Source organism: Bombus pyrosoma, linkage group LG18 (assembly GCF_014825855.1).
Source record: "Bombus pyrosoma isolate SC7728 linkage group LG18, ASM1482585v1, whole genome shotgun sequence".
Taxonomy (NCBI): Eukaryota; Metazoa; Arthropoda; class Insecta; order Hymenoptera; family Apidae; genus Bombus; species Bombus pyrosoma.
Genome location: NC_057787.1, coordinates 2,498,964 through 2,518,182, shown reverse-complemented (window position 1 = coordinate 2,518,182; position 19,219 = coordinate 2,498,964). Strand labels below are relative to the sequence as shown.

The following is a 19,219-nucleotide window of genomic DNA, read 5'->3' as shown; positions in this document are numbered from 1 at the left end:
CCAGCCTTGATGGAAAAGTGCGTTTGGTTATTGGTTTCGGTGGTTTCCTAGTTTGGGAAGCTTGTAGCAGTATTGGAAGCAGGGGAAGTATGCTGGGTCGTAATGGATTATCTCGATCTGTATTTTTGGCTGCAATTGTTCAGATATGTGTAATTTTGTGTGCTGCACTGGATTAGCCGCGCAGTAGTGACACACATATGTATATGAGCATGAGTGCGTGTGAAGTATGTGCGTGCGCAGTGTCTGGTAGAACAGAAAAATGCAACTTGTTGAAGTAATTACTTCAAGAAAAACTCTACATCTTTGCTTTTGTATATCCGTGACCTGGAGACCGCTGCTAAGAAGAAAATAGAATTTAGTGAAAAATTCGAAGTAAGGAGAGGTGCATATTATTGTGCCCTTGAATATAAATGTTGTTTTGGGTTACAAGGTCTAGAAACAAAGGAGCTATAAATAAATTTCTATTTATGTTTCTCGTAGCCTTCGGCTACAGCTACAAGATTAACTTTTTGGTAATGTCCTTTGCAATAAATATATGAACGTGCTCCCTATCCTTCTTTTTATTGTATTGTAACGCTGTAAGACTGAGGATTTGCATCAGCATACACTGTACTTATACTTACACCTGTTTCAATATATTTTTCTGTTACAAATTCATCCAATCGTTCCTCTATCAGTTAACCTCAACAATACCATATATTAAATTAATAAATAATGATAACAATTTATTTGATTTTCATCTCAAACACTATACTTGTACTTATACTTATTTCAATATATTTTCCTGTTACAAATTCATCCAATCGCTCCTCTATCAGTTAACCTCAACGCAACTGTTCCGCACGCATAGTGGTAGAAAGATGGTGAGACAAAAAGAGTGCTGAGACGCGTGCAATGTGTATCCACGAATATCTTGTAAATCACATATTAAATAAATATGAAACTATTTTAATATCATTTCCACGTGTAATGTGAGTGTTGCTATACATTTATTTCGACGACTAAGATCCATAATTTTCAACTGTAATATCAGTGGAAGTGGTCACATTTAATTGCGTCATCGAGCATCCAATTGGCCGCTCGATGAGCGATGCTCTGCTATTTCTACGTAGTAAAGAATGGCTTTCTGACGAGAATATTAGGATAGATTACTTTAGTAAATGATTTTGTAGCTTGGAAAGCTTGTACCGCGTGGAATTTGAAAGAAAACGAACGTTCATCCAATTAGTTGTGATGTGATAGATTAGGCTCGCCTTGATCTCTCACGCTTTTTCGGTCGTAACGTATTATTAACGAAACTAGTCGTTTTCTCTGCGTAGCGAAGGCTGATGGAATTGCGACGAAAATATCAAGATAGAATACTTCGGTGGATAGTTTGTAATTTGAAACACTTGTACGTTGCGTGAAGTTTGAAAGAAGACGATGACGTCTGTTTGATTAGTATTAGTCGCAATAGATTAATATCGCCTCAATTTCACACGTGTTCTCGGTTGTAGCATATTATTGATCGCAATGCTCGAATCTAATTATGTCGATTACGTATGTTTTTTGATTGTATCTATCGTGATGATACGATTTCAATTCCTTTCAGATTCTTAGGGCCATTTGTAAAGAATAAATTCATCTTACAGGCTAGTCAATGTTAATTAATTTCCCTATTTAAGTACTTGTCAAAATACATTTTGCGAGTTAGCATGAAACGAGAAAGACCTAAGAGACAGCTTTGAATTCCCTATACGAACGACAAATTAGTTTGAAATTCCTGCGAGGCTGGATAAACCGATATCGGTAAATTCATAATCACAAGGCGAATCCACGGCTTACCTCATGTCAAACCTAACGCGCCGCAATTTCGATCGACACCGTTCGATCTGAACCGGGTCGAGTTAGTGCGCGTAAGTTTCGCTTCTGTCAGCGTTACGGCTAATCCCGAAAATCCCTAGATTCCTGTTCTGCTTATCACATGTACCTACGTGTATCGACGATACGTACAGTAAATCGATCGTGTCTTTCGTTATCTCGCCACGTTCCCCGCCACCGAAGATTCATCGAGTTTCTAAAGGTTAATTCGATAACATCTGCTTGTTCTTAGATGAGGAATTTCATATACTGATAAATTATGACAACATAATCAACGCTTACAAAATATTAAGACAGATTAAGAAGAAGATTGAATCTAATCTTCATAATCATCAATTATATCTTCGCGAATAAACGTTTTGCGTTTAAACTTAATCTTTAACGCGCAGAAAATTGATATCGTGAAATTGAATAGAACGTCTGTTCGCAAAGTATCCGATTTACGGATACATCTTTCTACCTGTGCTGTTGTGAAAAACAAGATTCTACAATTTATGAAAGACCTTCAGATACGAGTGTCGTGAGCCTCCAGACGTTTAATCGGCAACAGTACGTTATTTTTCATAGACAGTACGTCGATACGATTTCACAATCACCGAGACCGAGCTTTCGTCTCAAGGTCTATTGGGTTGGCAACTATGTGATTGCGAATTTTATCATTAACATCTAATGGTAATCAAATTACCATCTAATCAATATCCTAATCTAAGTTCCATGAAGTTGTACGAATAAAAACCTTATTCTACTAAAATATACAAATTTTCCGTGTTTTCACTTTTTGTGCAAATAAATTTATTTCAAACTTGCATCATCCTAAGATTCTTATCAAGTCTCGTGTGTTCAAGCGGACGTTGGAAAGAAACGAAAATCGAGAAAGAATGGGTCAGAACCGCCCCACAGTTGGGCAAAGAACGAGCATCTGGGGCGGTGGTCTCGAGTCAAGGCTGGAAACGGTAATTTTACGAAAGATATGTTTCTAATCGGGCGTTAATGGGCGACGCCGGAAGCGTCCAACCAGCATTTTCCTTGCTCATCCGGAAAAATACTTTCCGCTTCTTGCTTTCCTCTTTTGCGCCGAGTTTTTCCTCTGTTCTAAGTGATTGCGTCTGTTCTTGAAATTGAATCAGGCCACGCTGCAAAAAGGAATGCCGGATGAAACGAAGGAAAGGGGGTGGTTCCCGCGCGATCGATCGATTTCAATTTGCCAACATCCGTGCGATAGAGTACGCCAGAACGATACTTGGTGAAGAGAGAATTGCAGCGGTTCCCTTTTCAACGGGAATTTACAAACTCTTCAAATAAATTCACATTAGTTCGCACGCGTTTGTTCAAACCGAGACAAACTAAGGTAAGGTTGGCAACTAAGTGATTGCGGATTTTGTCAATACCACCTAATGACATAATCCGCAATCACTTAGTTGCCAACCCAGTATTCTTAACATTTTACCGACATCTAGCATACGTACGTCCGACCGGCATCTCAGGCGCAGATTCTCCCTGGCGCCGGCTCTGTTTCGGTTTAGACTCTCCAATACCATTCTTTTTGTTCATCGCGAACGGTACGTTTTTCAAATTGGTATAAAACTGTGGGAGCTTACAAAGCAACGCAACTGACGCAACTGAGCGAGGTACCTTAGTATTAAATAACAAATTACTGCTCAAATAATGAGAAAGATTGTCGGTGACAAAAAGCCGATTAATAGGCTATCGGTCGGTAAGCGTTGGTGATAAAAACCGATTAATCGGCTATCGGTCGGTAAAGTGTTAACACGTTGAATGCCGCGCCAGATTTACAAGGTTTGGCCATGGCGCCACGGTGAATTTTTTATTATGCGATACATATAATGTTAAAATATTACCTACAATAGATATGCTACGGTGTATAATCGTCATTAATGAATTCATTTCATTGAGGTCACCGGTAACCCCCATGGCGCTGTAGTGCAATTTCGCTCGATTCATTTACTTCTTGCGATTGTCAATTATCCCATATTGTTTCTTCGCTTGCTAAATAATTGTTCTATGCTGTTAGGTCTCGGGATCTACCATAAACCATAATCCATCCCTCGGTCATACTTATTCGGACCAGCAATAATCCTAAAGAACCGTGACAAGATTTAGCATTTTTTACTTTACTATCAACGCCCTTAATTGCCATCAAACATGTTTCAAATCGAAACGTTCTTTAGGGTTACTATTCGTTAAGGTAAAACACGAAAAAAACGGGTTTCTCCCATGTTCGACAGCCAGTGGTGGGGGGCGCACATAATAAATGTATATTTCATGTATAGATAGAACTATTTTTATATGTTTTATACTGCATTAATTTCGTCACACCATTGTAGTAACGATGGTAATAATAACAAATTTATAATTATTGACATTCATTCAAATGATGTATTTCTACTAACCTTAGTGCGCCGGTAACCCCTATGGCATTCGTGTTAATATCGAATGAGACAGAGCGTTGTTCAGATTAGACAAATTACCTACGTTCGAACGATTTGCAACTGTTTTATCGGCGTGAACGTGCTTAGTTGAAATATCCATTCAAAATTCTATATTTGTCCTTATGAAGTCTTGTTCAGATTAAACAAGTTATATGCGTCCGAATAAATGGAAACTGTTTTATCAACGTGAACCTGTTATTTAATTGTAGATGCTAAATATTCATTTAATCCTTAAGTAGCATATTATGAAGTACTTTAAAATGAAATAGCTCGTTGAAAACTAGCCAGCGATACCACTTCAAAGTTAAAATTCTTCAATATGAAGCTTGTGACATTTAAAAAGAAAGATGTATAATTACACTGTGTGATGGACGAAATTGGCGTTTCTACGAACAATATCTTGCGATATGCTTTCTGGGTGAATTATTTCGAACTAGAATTCCAGAGACTATAAGAAATGACAAAGAAAAAGGTAGAAGTAGAAAAGTCGAAGGAAAAGAAAAATAGGAAGTATTGCTCAGCAAAGAAGACCTGGAATACGTTTTAAATTCCTTTCACAGGCGACCAATCTTTCCAGTTGTTTGTCGCGAAGGTTAAGTAAGTTTACGCGTGCGCCCGATATAAAACTTTGCATCGTTTCATTTTCCTGCGACGGGATTGCAAGAAGTTTGAAACTCGTGGCAAAGTATTCCGAAAGGACCCGCACTCCTTTCACTGGCAACACGATCTTGATTTTAATTAAGCTCTAAGCGAACGCGACGCGATCAAACTTGCGACCTGTTTCCTCTCGCCAAGCCAAGCCAACCTAACCTATACTTCCTCTTTGATTCGTCGTACCGGCTTTCCGCTAGCTGTAAATTTTATTCTGAGAAATCGACTCGGTTGTTCGCCACAGAGAAACACCAACGTTACGTTGATTTATTTCCGATCGTTTGTCAAAAAGTTTCAGGAATTTTGCTCAGTTGCGCTCGTAATGTTTCCTGCAACTCCTGTTTCGGCACTAGTCACTGAAAGTTCCCGCGGCTTTTCAACTATTCCCTTTGAAAGAACGTAATGCTAATGAAAAGAATTCCTAACGCGATTCCCTAGCAATGTGTGGAAAAGTTGAGGTTTGTTTTTGTCTTCAAATAAATCTCATGAATGTATGAGTGAATTCATAGTGAATGTATGAGAAGTATTTGCAATAAATATTTGCTATGAGTCTTCGATCAAACATGCAACTTCCTATCTTCAGTTTAAATTACTTCCTTTTCAAAATTTACTGTGCAATTGGACGATGGGAAGAAATTATTTGCGTATTTTCAAACTGCAATAAATGCTTCATAACCTCTTGCAACGAGCAACCTAATATTTCAACCATCTCCTCCTGTGTACAACGACTAATACAAAAATGTTAATGTAACCGTGTCTTCTCAATATTCATGCAAGTGTATGTCAAATTTCACGATTTTTTTGTCGAGGCAGATACTACGAAAATTATTTTTTAGTATTGCAGGAAATGAAAATCTGATGCACAGTGTTGAAATCTCAGATTTTCGTCCTTTGGAGAATAATGGTGTTGGAGTGTTAAGACTGTGTACATTTAAGTTATACCGCTTTATATTTATCATTTGTCATTCTTTCTATCGCGATCACCAAAGAACCCAGATTACTCTAACGACGGTCGTTTATTTGAAAGAGAACGTTCGCAGGAATAAGCTGCATTGAAAGTTTCCTTGACCTATTTTGTGTCGTCACTTTCGGAGAAGTAACCTGTTTCGCGCGCCGTTTGCACAGCGGAAGAGGAAGTTTCCTGTGGGGAACAGTGAAAACGTCCGGCAATAAACTTCATGGCGAGTAAACGGCTCGTTTGCACCGACTTTTCGTATCTTGCATGACCGACAAGCCGGAAGTCACGTTAATAATGAAATTCTCCTTGCGATGTTGCAAATTATGCTATGTCACGACGCGCCATAATGCTGTTTTCAGAAAATTATGAGACAAAGCCGAGCCGGACGATGAAACGAGTTTGCAAAAGCCTGCTGGCCTGTCTTTTCGAATCCGAAGACTCCAAGTTTCGATAAAGGCAATTAATTGCATCGGGAAAAGAGAAAATTCTCACTATGATTGAGCGTTTTTCCTTTTTCTTTTTCAGATAAATTACGATTGCACGTCTGTAACAGACACTCGATTCAAAATATTCTAAACGCGGATTAATGGAATTTTTGGATTAGATTTAATGAAATGTCTTTGGATAGAGTGAAAATAGTAAAACAGTTCGCGCAGGTTATAAAATTACATCTAACTGATGAAAGGGGAGAAGTTTTGTTGAGGAGGAAATTAGTTTGTTTAAAGCAAAATGCAAAAGACTGAAAGAATCTTTAGATTTTCACGAGCTACGTGGTTTTAAATAATAATTAGAGGATAAAGATAGCAAAAATAGATTAACGTAGTTCACAAATTTACATCTTATTGACAAAAGTCTGCTGAGAAAGAGAAAATAAGTTTTGAGGTTAGGTTGGCGTTGGGTTGGGGTTAAAGAAAATAAGTTTTGGAAAGATTATACGAAACGCAGCACTAGATATAAAAAAAACTACGTAGAGAATTTTAGGAAATAAAAGAACGATCATAAAAATAAAGCACGAATGACTGTAACACTTTTAAAAATGTCGAATTTGCCATCATTACGATGTAATTCCATTTCGTTTTATTCGACTATTTTCAAGATCATTCAGGTCTCGTAAACTCTCCTCGATATCGTCAGAGGTTTGAGAATCAGACTGGAAGCTGTACAAAAGAACATAGCTCGGATCTTTATTGCTGTTTGTCGTGTTCTAGAATTCTAGAAGCTTTTACGATGTTCGTGACGACTCTCGCAGTGCGATGATATACGTGATGGATTAATCATTACATACATCTTGATTGATGACGACCATCTACTTTGGATTCTTTGCAGGATCATAGGGATAAAGGAGCATTAACCTGTTCCAGGAGGAAGATAAATTATTCAAACCACGCGTCACATATTCGAATACCAGATATTCAGGAATATCCTAACTTATACAACGACACTTGTACGGCTGATTAAATATTATGGGATTTTTTTATTTATTTACAAATATTAGAAATTAGGGTTTCCAATGATTTCTATCCCATATGATAAGTTTATTGGTCGATAGGTCTATTTACAATGGATTAAACAGGAAACGATGGTTATTTAACGTGAACTAAATACAGCAATGTGCTATAACTAAGACAACTAAATAGTTAATTCACAACTCATAACTAATAGTTTACAACTCGGCAACTCAACTCTCCACTCCTTACAACTCGACTCCCCATCACTCGACTGTCAACTTACAACTTGATTCCTCATAACTCGACTCTCCACTCACGACTATCTCAACTCGACTCTCAACTCATGACTATCTCAATTCTATCCCTCACCATTCGACTCTGAACTCCCAACTATTCAATCCGACTCTCAACTCACAACTCCCCCACTCGACTCTTCAGGTGATGACCACCCGATAGGCCTTTTGGCCTAACGGCGTTTAGGCCTTCTCGCAATATTGTTAATGGTTCACCCGATATTTCTTATTTCATTTGTCCACGATACTACGATATTAATACTCAATAATGATTTCGAGTGTTCCAGAAAATTCGTTGTTTTAGTAGAAGCTACTTTGCTTCCTTTAAACTGGTCTTAGGGAATTGCAAAACGGTCAGCAGAGACTTTTCGAGCACTTCGTGAATCTTTTACGTGCCACGCGAAACGTACCTCCCATATAAAGCGTAGAAGTAACGAAAGAGGAAAGTAGCAGAGACATCTCTTATCCCATCGGCCATTCATACAATCAATTGTCCCTTTTCTTGCTTCAATCCCCTACGTCTTCTTCTGTTTTTTGTTCAAGTGAGCCTCACTTCAAGGAAAGCTCTACAGCTCCTCTAGCGTTTAGTTTTTGGTACAACGACTCCCTTTACAGCGGCTTCTTTCGTCTCTATTATAATACCATGGAAAGAACGCCGACAATCGGATGATAAAGCGTAAATGCTGACAAGCCGAAAGAGTCGGAAAACTTCAAAAAGCCTAACGGTCATCAATATATTTCAGCACGCAACTGTTGATGTTCAGTTAGCCACCGGAGAGCCAAGAGTGAAGGAGTCGTTAATCGACAGTTGTAATATCACACTACTGCATTAAGTTCAAGTTAAATAATCATTATTTTCTGTTTAATTCACTGTAATAAATCCATCTATCACATAGGATAGAAATCACTGGAAACCCTAATTTCTAACATTTCTGAATAAAGAATTTCTGTAATACATCCATCCACGCGTTAGCTCTCTCTATTCCAAAGTATAAAAAACCTCAACATTTTTAATTTATAATCAACGACGAGTTATATATAAGAATTGTGTAATTAGAGAAAAAGCAGAAATTAATCACGAAGTATCTTCGATCTCACAGCGGCTCTAGAAATTACTCGCACAACCTCTTATCTTCTAATGAAGCGTTTTTTAAATCAGGCTTCACGTAAATGGCACATAATTTAACATAATCGGACTCGATTAATTAAAATATAAATGCTACAATAAACGGTGTACCACGTGTGTTTTATCCACTGTGTGTTGCTTTATCGTTAAAATTACTGATCCTATATCAGGCTCAAGAGTGGTTCAACGTCTCGCCAGTGCTGGGAATATGAGAAAGACCCGTTCAAACTTGATAAATAAAACATCGTAGCGCGATATAACGCGGAACGTGGAGCTCATATGCGGCTGCTTGGATATCGCCTGAACGGAGCAGTATTTTATTCGAGACACGTGACTCTGTAGCCATCAGAGTCGCAAATACATATCCCGGGCAAAGTCCTAGGAATGCCAGGGTTTCGGTGTCCCGCCGGGGGATAAGGGCTGTCTACGTGTCCGCAGTGGCCGAGTGAAAGTCATGTGGACGGCCGAAGCAGGCTCGTGGCCATGGCACAAAGGGGTAGAAACACGGCTGTGTGTCGTCGAGTTGCGTTTACCGAAGCTGAAGTTAAATTACGCGTGAGACGCTTTGACTCGTGCTGCAGCGGCCCGTGTCACGTTTCTTGCATCAAACAACGAGGAGAAAGCAAGAAATGAAAGAAAGAAATGGACAAAGAGCGCAGGCACAGGAAGAGGCTTGAGAGAAGAGAAAGAAACGAAGGAAGAAAAAGATGAGAGCAGGCACAAACAGATTGAAGAACCTAGAGAGACAGACATACAGGCAGACAGAGAGTACAAAGAAAGAAAGACAGAGCTGGATGAAACAGGAGAAAAAGGAGGACGACCGGCCACAAAAGTTAGAAGCCAGGGCGAAATTCTTTGTCGGATCTTAAGCATTGTCGCCGGTGCATCTGGCTTTTTCAACGCGCGAGATAACGAACAGACACTACGGTTCTCCGTGCATTGTCAGCACAAGCCAAGCTTATATAACGTAAATACAGTACGCGAAGAATGGCAAGAGACGCGTGCGACTAACAACGAAGAGAAAGGTAAAGGATGGAGAAGCTTCGGAGTCAAACGGACAGAATGAAGAAGGTGCACGCGAGCTTTCGCGTGTGCTGCGTGAAGGAGACACGATAATGACGGCAATGTTATTCCAGCAGGTGTATCTGGGTGATTCAGCGGGATGGTCGTATTGGTCTACTTGGATAACGCGAGTTCTGAAGAGCTGCATACATATTAAATCTGTTCTTCGGTAAAATCAATTATTTCAGGATATTTTTGGAGGAGTTGTTAGTTACTGATGGTTCTACTGCTTCATTATATGTGTAATAACGTAAATCCTTGTGGTAAATAAGACGATCGATTCTGGAAAATCGAGTTTATGTTGGAAATAAATTGAATTATATACAATAGCAATTAATAACAAATATACTAAAAATTGTACCTGTCGAATGGAGAATCGATTTTCTAAGTCCTAAATTATCGTTCTTCTCTCGTGATCTAATCCATTCAGTAAAATGACTGCCTGTAAAACAAAGCATAAGTAAATATGTCGGTTGGCGGGTAATTTGAATTCTGTAGAACTTGCATATGTATGTCGCTTATACAGTGCTGGGGAAGATAATTAAAAGGTTGCTATTAGAAATGATTAAATCTAATTAATTCAGTAAATCTATCAAATAAACGAATTGTACAGATAAATTGTTTTGCAGAGTATAACTAAAAACATTCAGGATAACTTGAATTATCAATTAATTTTTCGCGATTTTTCTACACCAAACAATTTTATTATCTCGTTTACTTTCTTACAAATGGTTTAATTTTGGACCGTACCCTACGGTTTATTTTTTTTTTAAATAGGTCAAAAACAGTGTTCTGTCTAAAAAATGCTAAAGAATATTTCTTAAAGCTTATTGAATCGAGCAATAGTTGACCAGGCGAATATAGTTAGCAACGACAGTAGGTTATGCGAGTTATCGTAGATGGGGTGGTTAACGCGATTATTGGCTACGAAGGAATTAATAATGGGTCGAGATTAATTGCGTGCTACGCAGATAATCGATGGCCGATGTCCGAGTGCATCTTACGCGTGTTGGCAATTTAATTAGTGGGACATGTTCCCTCCTGTCTGATTATCATAATGATGGAAGGGGCTTCGGTAAATTATCGTAATGCGATTCGACTATGCGCACCACGCATCCACCATTTTATATCCTTTAATTTCACTTCCCTTTTGAAATTTCTTCATTGTTATTTACATTATCCAATTGAAAAAATTTCTTACTTGATTTAATCTACATCTTTAATAAAATCTTTAATCTACATAATAATAAATCTCTTTATCAATTTTACATACGAACAAAAATAGATTATTGGAACAAAGTAATTCGAATAAACGAACAAATAAGATCACGTACCGTCGTAACAGTATTATTAGGTTGGCAACTAAGTGATTGCGAATTTTGTCATTAGGTGGTATTGACAAAACCTGCAATCATTTAGTTGCCAACCTAATAATTTGCAGAATAAAATACTAAGCGATGATGCAGAAGAGGAACCCAATTTCCCTAACAATAAAAAAATACGTATATTGTAAAAATACGTAAACAATAAAAAAATACAATAAAAAAAGTACGAATCTATTAACCACACATTCAATCAAACCTGAAATCTACGTTTCATTCTACCTTTTTCCTATTCTATCGAGTTTTCACTTTTCACTTTTTATTTGACTATTCTGAACTATGTTACTCGTAACTACTCTACCACGTGTCGATGGAATATAAGAGACGAGATTGAAATTTCGTTACAAGTTATCGAGCTTGTAATTAGCTTAAAATTCTATCCTAACCTCAACATGTCTTTACTATAGAAATATCTTAATTACACCTGTAGATTCGCCTTGATGACGATCATAAAATTGATTGTAGTCGAATTTACCTCGAATTTTCATTCATCGATGTCTCGAAAAAGATTCGTCGATTCGTCCAAGACGAAAAAGATTGACTGGCAGATTACGAGCGTCATTAAGTTTTCTGTCGGCATCGATGGCGCGTACGGATCAATCGTCATTGAATTATTGGCCGAGGCCACGGTATAATACGCCAAGAGAATCCTCGGCTCTCCGACAGGCTATTTTGCGAGATTTGAATTTCCCTGCCGGCGATCGTCATTATAACGCACTTAACATCGCATCGCATCGATTAATTGCGCCCTCTCGCACATCCATCGTGCGACCATTTGTCCCCTGCTATCCTTCTTCTCGCATTCACATGTGACACGAAACGTTACGCGTGTTATACATCGTTGTGTTTTTGCTAATTTGCTAAAATTCTTGATGGATTAATTTTCTTATCATTTCTTTGAAACTCAAACGATACATCATTTGATATGTTATCTATAGGCGGTTGAATTTTCAGAAGACCTAGCCTTGCCGAGATGAAGACCTTCATATTCAAGGTTGAGAGTTTAACGTGTAATATTGGGTTAGCAACTAAGTAATTGCGAATTTTATCATTAGTTGGTATTGACAAAACCTGCAATCACTTAGTTACCAACCTAATAGTAAACCGTTGGAAAAATTATTTTTTGATTAATTACGGAAAAATCGTTTCCACATGGTTGTTAAAAAACTAACGTGTCATGTAAACGGGCTAAAAGAATATGTCTAAAAAAAATTCAGCTCGGACCTGGCTGCTTTTGAATAAAAGTAATGCGAATTACATAATGTTAGTAATTGTCCAACTTGTCGTATACATTACAATGTGAAGTTGCAATTCTGTTCATTTTTGAGTTGTTTGTTAGCGTACGCGCGTAAAAAGTACAAACAGCGAAGAAATTTCTTCACGGTGGGAGAATCTGAGACACGCTTGAAGAATATTGACTTTCGAGTTTTAGCATGTTTTACTTTTGAGCGACGTTGTCGTGCTACAAAATCGTTGTAAATTTTTCAAGAGAATTCACAAATTTCACAGAATTTCGAAAGTTCAACATTACGCAAAACGCACATAATATGAAAAAATATATCAAAATATTCAGAGTATAATGGTTTCTATAATACTTGGCAGATATATAAAACGATTATCTACCGAGATTCTAATTGTAATATTTTTTTTAAATTGTAAAAACTCTTTGATCATAGGCCTAGAGAATGTAGCAACATTAAACGCAACTTTTCTACTTTGTAAGTATTTCGGTTTTATAAAAGTTTCAGTAACAAAGAGATAATATTTTGTGGTTTATCGTTGGTTCGTTTTACCGATGTTCCAATCGAGTATGTGCAAAGACACGTATACATAGTATAGGATTTTTTTTATTTATTTACAAATATTAGAAATTAGGGTTTCCAATGATTTCTATCCTATATGATAAGTTTATTGATCAATAGATCTATTTACAATAGATTAAACAGGAAACGATAGTTATTTAACGTGAACTAAATACAGTAATATGATATAACTAATACAACTAAATAGTTAATTCACAACTCACAACTATTGTAACAGCTTACAACTCATAACAACTCGGCAACTCAACTCTCCACTCCTCACAACTCGACTCCCCACCACTCGACTGTCAACTTATAACTTGATTCCTCATAACTCGACTCTCAACTCACGATTATCTCAACTTGACTCTCTACTCACGACTATCTCAACTCAACTCTCAACTCACGACTATCTCAACTCGACTCTCAACTCACGACTATCTCAACTCGACTCTCGACTCACGACTATTTAAACTCGACTCTCAACTCACGACTATCTCAACTCGATTCTCGACTCACGACTATTTAAACTCGACTTTCAACTCACGACTATCTCAACTCGACTCTCAACTCACGACTATTTAAACTCGACTCTCAACTCACGACTATCTCAACTCGACTCTCGACTCACGACTATTTAAACTCGACTCTCGACTCACGACTATCTCAACTCGACTCTCGACTCACGACTATCTCAACTCGACTTTCAACTCACGACTATCTCAACTCGACTCTCANACTCACGACTATTTAAACTCGACTTTCAACTCACGACTATCTCAACTCGACTCTCAACTCACGACTATCTTAACTCGACTTTCAACTCACGACTATCTCAACTCGACTCTCAACTCACGACTATCTCAACTCGACTCTCAACTCACGACTATTTAAACTCGACTCTCGACTCACGACTATTTAAACTCGACTCTCGACTCACGACTATCTCAACTCGACTCTCGATTCACGACTATTTAAACTCGACTTTCAACTCACGACTATCTCAACTCGACTTTCAACTCACGGCTATCTCAACTCGACTCTCAACTCACGACTATTTAAACTCGACTTTCAACTCACGACTATTCCACTCGACTCTTCAGGTAACGATCACTTGATAACAACTCCCAGACACTTTTGGCCTAATGGCACTTAGGCCTTCTCGCATATTGTTTATAGTTTACCCGATATTTCTTAGACCATTTGTCCACGGTACTACACTATTATTATTGACAATGTCACAAATTTAACAACGATAGTAGCTTTTTACATACTTCGCTATTCCAGATATCCTACACTTTCTTTATCCACAATTTAATTTCAAATTAATAACAAAATTCAGTATAACCATAATCGAGCAATTATTCAAAATTTTCAACCAATACGTCAATCCATCGAAGAATTCGTTTAAACGATTCACAAAAGTCTTCACGAAAATTTAGTCTATTAATTCTGTAACAAAAACGGTGTGAAAAAAAAGCAGATCAATGTGCCTCACTTGCCAGGAGCTGTGAAAGACTACACTTTAAGGACAGAAATAATTTTAATATCGCCGGAATCCGGGTATATTTTTATCCGACTAGACTGTCCGCTCTTTGAATTTCCTATTTGCTTAAAGCTACTGAACCGGACCGGCTTTTTCTCTTTCAGCCCTTTTTGCTCGATTTGTCTCAGTCCTTTCCTGACGGTGGGTTGCGCCACGCCACGCCGCGCCGCGTCGCGCCGCACCGGTAATGGATGTCTAGCCGATTTGATCTAACTGCGGATTGATCGCAATGTCCCCCGCGGAGGCGGAGGTTAATCTGATTTAATTCATAATCCTAGATAAGCGTTTTATCATTCGTTTACCGGTTAATTGGACGACACGGGTCAGCCAACAAGTAGCACGTGCTCCATTGTAAATAGATCCTCTGCAACATTTGCTTTTTGCTTGAAAATGGTCATGTTGATGGTCGTTGAGATGAAGATGTCCCAATGATTTTCAATAAACTGCTGTTGCTATAAAAGTTTATTTATTTCTACGTTCATTTTCAGTTGTTTCATTGTCGTAGGATATTATGGATAGACAGTGGATGTTTAATGCAAAGAAAAAATATTTTTCCGAGGACAATGAAAAATGCAAACGAGGCAGAGATTTGTTTCACGCGTTAAATATTATCACGAGGACCATACTTGGAATATTTCACATATTTCTGCGTGAATTCATTACGTGCGACCTGTGCACATTTACGTTTTTAAATTTCCCATAAACGGCGAGATTTAACAAACTTTCGTAGTCTAATTACAAATAATTGCAGTTGCTTTGAAAATTATAGGTTTTGCGTAACATCGTCAACATAGGATTTTCGTCCAAACGACGATAAGAAAAAATATAGAATTTCACTTGGCAACAGTAAGTTTCCGAATAGATTCACTGCTCGACCATGGAAGAATTGCTATATCGGAAAACGAAATTGATCGCCACCATTTATAAATAAACTATCGCTACCACATTTTTCGCTTGTATGTAAAATATTGCGAACGTACGCGTGTAAAAACTCGCGGTTTGCCAGCCGGTTGACGCAGGAAAACAGTTGCAAACCAGACAGTTGATTACAAAATACACTGTATTAATTTATTGCATGCTGAACCATGAAAGCCTCTTACGAACAATCAAAAAACACTTCCCGGAACAAATCCACCACTTGCTCAAATCATACCTAAGCAACAGAACTTTTGTAGTAAAAATAAACGATGTATATTCTGAAGTAAAAGACATCATGGCAGAGCTGCCGCAAGGAGGCGTCTTAGGGCCAATATTATACACGCTATACATAGCCAACATACCAACACTACCAACAGCTAAATACTGACATTCGCGGACGACACGGCTGCACTAGTCAGGCACACTAATGCAGAAACAGCATACACATTGCTACAAGAGCACACCAGAAAAATAGAAAAATGGCTACAAGATACGTTACATTGTACTGTACCCTTTTACAACTATTTTTGTCCAAATCTACACTCTGCTTTGTTACACGTTGCTTTTGCGTAGTTCGGTATTTGGGTGTAGACGTCATAACCGCACTCTGTGGGAAATCATTTTGTTGGGACTGGAGATTTTGCAAAATATCGCCTCTTCTGTCGATATTGGAAAATCTGACTCGCGTTTAACGCGTACATTAATCACGTATTACCACGCCTGCTGCTTGTAATTCGCCGCACGGTAGAAATTGGTGTACTGGCTTTTAACGCACGTTCTAATAGGAACATGGAAATATGTCGATGATGATTTGTGATCGTTTTGTGGAAAACTAACGTAACCTAATCTTCGTTTGTATTTACGCAAAAGTATTTGCTTGGTTTTTTATCACGTATTTTAAATAACATATTACGTTACGAACTATTACTAAAAAAGATTTTACGAATTTGAAAGTGCAGCGTGTATAATCCTACGCTTCAATGATTCCGGTTACAACTCACGATTTATCACTTTGCAAATGCAAAGCGTTGTTCGCGATAAGATTTCACGACACGCCGCAGCCAGCTATTCCCAGTTTACGGTCTCCAACACAACGGTTTCAATTTCGATTCGTAGACTCTCCGCGTCTTCTGTGCGCCAACCGTCGACTTTTCCCTTTGCCCATCCACCCATTCAACTTTCCCTTTTGATCGCGTAAAACGTTGACAACTGTCGTCTCGTCTATCTGCTTGCATCGCGGATGCTTTTTCAATTTCTCGCTGTATGCTCTTTAAAGTTCTTTAAATCTCGAGTCTCATATGTGAGCACGCAGCATGTATTCAGACAAAGCATATCACATGTGATCATGATACGAGGCTGGAGAAGTTTCTTCGTAATTTTCTTTCTTTTCTTCGCCGCTTAATACTCGTTACTTTTCTGTATTTTGTAATGTTAATAGCACTCGTGATTATTCGAACGATATGTACGGTGGCTGACGAAAGTATTCGAACGCTTACACTTACAAATTTCAATTAATAAAATGAGGTGTACTAAACTAATTTGTTAAAACAATTTGGTATCTTCACACAAAAGTATTCGAACACTGTAACACTGTTGATAGTTTTTCATCTTCCTTTGTATCGAATGTAAACATCATTGCTAAATAAAAATATTGGTACGTTCACTTAATGTTAGGATGTCGTTTCAATAACAGTGTTACGACCGTTCGCGGAAACACCCGATCACGAGGAAACGCATCAGCGAGAGGCGTAAATTCTAGCTACGATTTTGATAGTCGGCGCCACGAACCAGTTGTTCCCCTGTTTCGATTAGGATAACAGAGGTAGTTCAAATGATTGTAACACAGAATTAACAGGATTAATATAAGCTTCTATTTTTAACAATATTTAAAATTATAATTAACACGTTACAAATGATTTAACGATGATACAACTAGTTTATTATTATAATTCGACTCGACTTTATAATATTTCTCGACGTATTCGTTTGACTAAGCGATCTTGATTTTATTTCTCTGAACCTCTCGATGCATTCGGTTTGAATCCTCGTATGATACTGATTGCCCTTCGATTTTGTCCTTTGTCTTCTCTTGGAGACGAACCCCACCACGCTCGGGTCTCGCAACCGTTCGCGCCTATGATCACGTATGCCATCTTTTTTGCGTAGATAAAATAACAGACCGAAGGCGAATCGATGTTTTTTAGAACTCGCTACTTGACGACAACTATGCGCTTATCGCTACATTGTGTATATTTCGCCAGCCATGTAAGACGATCTGTCTGTGACACTGTAGTACGAAGGGAGAGTACCGCGAAACAAGCCATATATTATTGCGGTAAATCATAAAAAAGATTGACTTTTGCAAAACCTATATTAATAAAGATAATTCTTTTTGGGACAGTCATCTTTTCGGACGAGTCAAAGTTTAACATTTTTGGCTCGGATGGTCAAAATTATGTGTGGAGAAAACCAAATACGGAATTGAAAATTCGACATTTACATGAAACAGTGAAACACGGAGGTGGATCGGTCATGGTGTGAGTGTGCATGGCTGCCAGCGGCACTGGAAATTTGATATTTATTGATGGAATACTTGATAAATATAAGTATTTAAATATTTTAAAAATTAACCCTAAAGAAAGTACCCGTAAATTAGGATTATTGGAAGATTTCCACTTCAAACAAAATAGTGATCCTAAGCATACTGCTAGAATTGCGAAAGAATGGATCGTATATAACACACCACACGTGTTAATTACTCCATCGCAAAGTCCAGACATAAATTCCACTGAAAATTTATGGGCTGAAATCGGAAAAAGATGAAATAAATTTCAAATAATCTCAAAGCAAGTATTGAAATATAAAATTATAGAAATATGGAACTCCGTTGAGTATAGTTTTACAAAATCATTGATTTACAGTATAGAACGTCGATTGAGACACATTATGGCTGCTAAAGCTGGTCCAACAAAATATTAATATTAAATAATTGAATAATATATGTAGCGTTCAAATATTTTTGTCAGTCACTTACAATGCGTGTTTCTAGCAAATGTATCAACTCCTACCTACATTGTTGAATCCTTTTCAAATTTTACTGACATAACCTCAAAACTTCCATCTTCCTACTGACATCTGCTTGTCTAAGCAAATTACTTTAATGTACATTATTTCGCCCATTCAAGTTTGCATATGTAAGCGAATACTTTCGTCAGCCATTATATATTTCTTGAATAGTTCAAATGTAATACATCTCGTTCATAGCTGTAACAAAGTAATCGTCTGAGCGAGCAACTCTTATCTCACGTGGTCCTAAAAGTCTATGACGAGCATTGCTTAGAATTCCAAGTCTCTGCGAATGAAACGACATTTCATAACCTCAAAATTCCACTTTTTAGTGAAAAGAGAAAATTAATAACTGCCAAATCGATGTGTGTCCTACATTAATATTAATATACTGTTACTATATGCTAATGTATCTAATATATTTTAATTCTATTCATTGTATCTCTAGACATATTTATTTGTATCCATTAGAACCTTCAAACCATCCATCTTACATAGAATATCTGTTTCTTGTTTCAGGTGAGTGAATCTATTGCTCGTCAAGGCAGCGTCGATCCATTAAGGTTTAAGTAAGTTCTATCCTTGCGTTACTAAAGTCGAGCACTTTTGCAATCTGCCGTTATCACGGCTAACGGGACAAGTACAGTTAACCGATAA

The 19,219-nt window shown here is 37.7% G+C and overlaps 1 protein-coding gene and 1 long non-coding RNA gene across 9 annotated transcripts in view; one reads left to right on the top strand and one right to left on the bottom strand.

Moving 5' to 3' along the window:
* LOC122577230 (tyrosine-protein kinase Btk29A) overlaps window positions 1-19,219 on the top strand; it is a 271,717-nt gene that overhangs the window by 163,697 nt on the left and 88,801 nt on the right. The window lies entirely within an intron of this gene.
* LOC122577244 lies at window positions 9,885-11,808 on the bottom strand. The gene is made up of 3 exons (XR_006320168.1): window positions 11,706-11,808; window positions 10,210-10,290; window positions 9,885-10,130 (listed from the first exon to the last, which is right to left on the bottom strand). It is a non-coding gene; the product is annotated as an uncharacterized LOC122577244 (long non-coding RNA).